Source organism: Vombatus ursinus, unplaced genomic scaffold (genome assembly GCF_900497805.2).
Source record: "Vombatus ursinus unplaced genomic scaffold, bare-nosed wombat genome assembly UNPS02014775.1, whole genome shotgun sequence".
In the NCBI taxonomy this organism is placed as follows: Eukaryota; Metazoa; Chordata; class Mammalia; order Diprotodontia; family Vombatidae; genus Vombatus; species Vombatus ursinus.
In genome coordinates, this window is record NW_020954553.1 from 12,272,715 (window position 1) to 12,277,131 (window position 4,417).

Here is a 4,417-nt window from a genome sequence, read left to right on the forward strand (position 1 = left end):
TGATTTTCTTGTTTTGTCATGTTGGCCAATCTGATAGGTGTGATGTGGTACCTCAGAGTTGTTTTGATGTGCATTTCTCTAAACAATAGTGATTTAGAGTGTTTTTTTCCATATGACTATAGATAGCTTTAATTTCTTCATTTGAAAGCCTCCTGTTCATATCCTTTGACCATTTATCAATTGGGGAATGACTTGTATTCTTATAAATTTGACTTAGTTCTCTATATATTTTAGAAATGAGGCTAAGAGTTCTTTTGTTCTAAAAGTCAACCTCTGGGCTCAAATTCCAACTGTTTGGTGTTTAAAGCTCTTCTTACCCTGGCTTTGGGCTGCCTTACAGAGGGTTACTCCCCTTCCTGCACTTTTGGGTTCAGCCAGATTGGCCTTCTTGCTGCCCCTCACACAGTTCACTTCTTCCTCACCTCTGAATCTTTGAATCCCTTCAGAGCTTATCCCAAGTGTGTCTTCTACATTAGCCTTTTCCTGATCCTCCCAGCTGCTAGTGCCTTCTTCCTAAAATTACTTTGTATTTTTAAAAAATATGCATTTTTAATGTTAAGTATGAGAGGCAATGAGTCATAATAGATAGGGAGGCCACCTTGAGGTCAGGAAGATCTGGGTTCAAGTTTTGCTTCTGACTCATATTGGCTGTGTGATCCTGGCCTAACCACTTCTCAGTTTGGAATTGGGATCAGCAGCCTCCCCACCCCCTGCCATCCTCCCCCTTCAGCATTCTTTAAGGCTGTGAATTGCAGAGAAGGTGCTGATCTGGGAATTACCCCTTCAGGAGTTCCATAGGCAGCTAGGTGGTACAGTGGATAGAGCACTGAGTTTGGGCTCAGGAAGACCTGAGTTTATTTTATTAGTTATCTCCCAATTTATTCTTTATTTATTTTTTAAAATATTGATTAAAAATTGTTTTTGAGTTCCAAATTCCCTCCTCTCACCCACATAGTGAAGGCAAGAAATGTGATCACAATTATATAAGTGAAAAGGCCTGAGTTTAAGTCCTGCCTCAGATACTAGATGTATGACCCTGGGCAAGTCACTTAAGCACTGACTGCCTCAGTTTCCTCTACTGTAAAATGGGACTAATAATAGCACCTACTTCCCAGAGTTATTGTGAGGATCAAATGAGACAGTATTCTTAAAGCTCTTAGCATAATGCCTGGAACATAATAGGTACCTAATAAATGCTTGTTCCTTTCTTTCCTTCTTATACCAATAAAATCACAGGTCCAGTCTTCATACCCATCTATAAGTGTGAGACTCATGGGTGGTGATGGTGGGGTATTGTCTTTCTTCCACCAAAGGGCCCCAACTCTGTACTCATGGGGATGGGATTCCTGTCTTAGGGAGCCAGACCACAAAATGAGGAGGTCAGGCTCATTCCATTCCCACCCCAGAATAAAACTCTAGAGAAAATCTTATAAACAAAGGTTAGATTTGACTCAAATCTATTCTCTCCCTGCAAGGGATTAACAGGGTCCCTTTAAGAAAGGTACTCAGTGTACAAAGTATATGCTGCATAGGATGGTTATTTATTCCTCCACTACAAAAGAAATGCTTAAAACACAAAAGACTAATAAGTATACATTGACAAATACTTAAAACATGAAACTGTAACCTATAACTCCTCTATTACTCTCCTGGAAGGGAAAGATTTCTGGGTGATTTGTGGGTCTATTGAGCAGGCATTTCAGTTTTACACAGATCTACACTTTCCCAGCAACTCAGTCAAGGTCCCTATCTTCTGGCTAGCCATGCTTTGGTTGGGGGCTTCCTTGGTCCTTTCATATAGCATCCTACTGGTGTGGTCATTGTAACCTCTGAGAAGTTGTTGCAGGGATCACCACCTGCTGGTAACTACCACTTACACCCAGGAGCTCAAATTCATGGGGTTGTTCTAAGGGAGAACCTGCTTGAGTTCAAATTGCCCCACTCTAAAGAGAGGCAGGGAGGGGAGAGAGAGGTAGAGAAAGAGAGATAGATGATAGAGACTGACAGACAGACATGGAGAAGGGAACAAGCATTTATTTGGCTCCTGCTATGTGCTAGGAACTATTCCAAGCCCTTTACAAATATTATTTCATTTCATCCCCACAACTCTGGGAGTTGGTTGCTGTCATTATGACCTCATTTTACAATCTAGAAAACTGAGGCAGACTCAGCTCTCCATTCTCTTTGCTACCTGGTTACCTGGAGACCTAGAGTGAAGGGGGGAAGAGGAGTAGAGAGAAGGGTGTCATTCCTCTTGAAGTCTACTGACAGGGCAGGTAGGTGGTGCAGTGGGTAGAGCACTGGCCTTGTAGTCAGGAGGACCTGAGTTCAAATCTGACCTCAGACACTTACAGGCTATGTGCCTCTGGGCAAGCCACTTAACCTGATTGCCTTAAAAAATGAAGCCCACTGACTGGGAGATTTTTCTTGCTCAGTTGTGAATTGTCTTTGACATAGTCAATAGTAGTAGTAGCAGTAGTAGTAGCAGCAGCAGCTAACTTTTATATAGTACTTACTATGTACCCAGGGACTGTGCTAAGCACTTTACAATTATTATCTCATTTGATTCTCACAACAATTCTGGGAGTTAGGTGCTGTTATTACCCCCATTTTATAGATGGGGAAACTGAGGCAAACAGAAATCAAGTGACTTGTCCAGGGTCACACAGTTAGTAAGTGTCCAAGGTTTGATTTGAACTCAGGTCTTCCTGACTTCAGGCCTGGCACTCTATCCATAGTGTGACCTAATTTCCCTTGCTCTTTAGCATGGGGCCAGAGCATGTGTGTCACCGTAAGTGGCCCAATCATGTGACCCAACAGGTGGGCTCATGGTTCAGGTTCAGCTTTATCCATAGAATGGACCCTGAATGGCTCAGTCTAGCAGATCCGGGGTTCTCCCCTGATTACTCCCATTACTTATGGATATAGTGTCTCCTCTGATAGTTTGTAAGCTCTTTTGAGGGCAGGGATGGTGTCGTTTTTGTCTCTGTATCTCAACTCTGTATCATAGAGTCTTGTACTTGATAGAGGCTTAATTGATTGATTAATATAGGTCTATAGATCTTGTCAACATGGCTCATATCTGGCCACCATTTAAGTATCTCTGAATCAGAGACCCCCATTGTATCCTTGAAGCACATATGGCTCCAAGAAGGTTTAATTCAAGGGGGAAGCAGTACCTTCAGGACTCACTTTACCTCTGGTAGCTTCTTTAGAATGGACCCTCTGACCAACTTATTACCATTACATTGCTTGGTTTTTTTAGAACAGTGATATGGGATGTGTGTCAATACTCATGGCTGCTTTTAGCAAGTTTCTTTCTTCTCTTCTGTCCTCAGGACAGGACTGGAGAAGAGCATGAATTGTGGCCATGTAGTATCTCGACTGCTGCTGGCTCCCCATCTTCTCTGACACCACCATGACCTTGGGGTGGAGATGGGCTGTCTATGTCAGGGATTCATGGGTAAGGTTTGATTCTCATTTTCTGTTCTGAACCTGTCCCTAGAAAGTTGAGAATACAGTAATATTGTCTGAGGCCAGTCTTCTGAGTACAACAAATAGCTTTGTTTACAGGCACCAACTACTACAATTAAGGTAATTACATAGAATAAGATTCTGGAATCATAAAAGAAACAAAATAGAGCATGATCAGAGGAGGGTGAACAAGATGTCGAGGGAACTAGATACCTCATCTCACGAAGATTAGTTGAAAGAAGTAGGAATGGTTAGCTTGGAGAAGAGAAGACACAGGGCAAGGGGGGCAGGGAGAATGAGAGCTGTCTTCAAGTATTTGAAGGGCTGCCATGTGTTAGAGATATTTGACTTGGTCTGTTTAGCCTCAGAGGGCAGAACTAGCAGTAATGGGGTGAAGTTATAAGAAGGCAAATATTGCTCCATTGTAAGGGACTGGAGCTGTCCAACAACAATGGTAGCTGACATTTATGTAGCACTTAAAAATTCACCAAGAAAGTCTAGGATTCTATGAAATTAACTTCTCTCCTGGCTCCTTTATGTCCCAGAACCCTTCTCACCCTGAGGATATCTTCATTTCTGCAGGCTTCTTCCTCCAATTGGTGAATTCCTGCCCAGATCCATCATTTAAAGAAGTGCCCAGGTCTTCCATTTTCACTTCTCTTTCTCAGAGCTGCTCCTGCCTTCCAAGACTTTTCCACCTTATTATCTTCCCTCCCTTACCCCCATCTGCTTTCCAGCTCTCTTTTCTGTTTTATCATTGTCCATTAGGATGAAAGCTCCTTGAGGGTATCAATAATCTTCTGCTTGTATTTGTATTTTTAGTACCTAACACGGTGTATGGCACATAGTAAGTGCTTAATAAATGCTTGATCTATCTATCTATATCTATCTATCTATCTATCTATCTATCTATCTATCTATCTATCTATCTATCTATCTATCT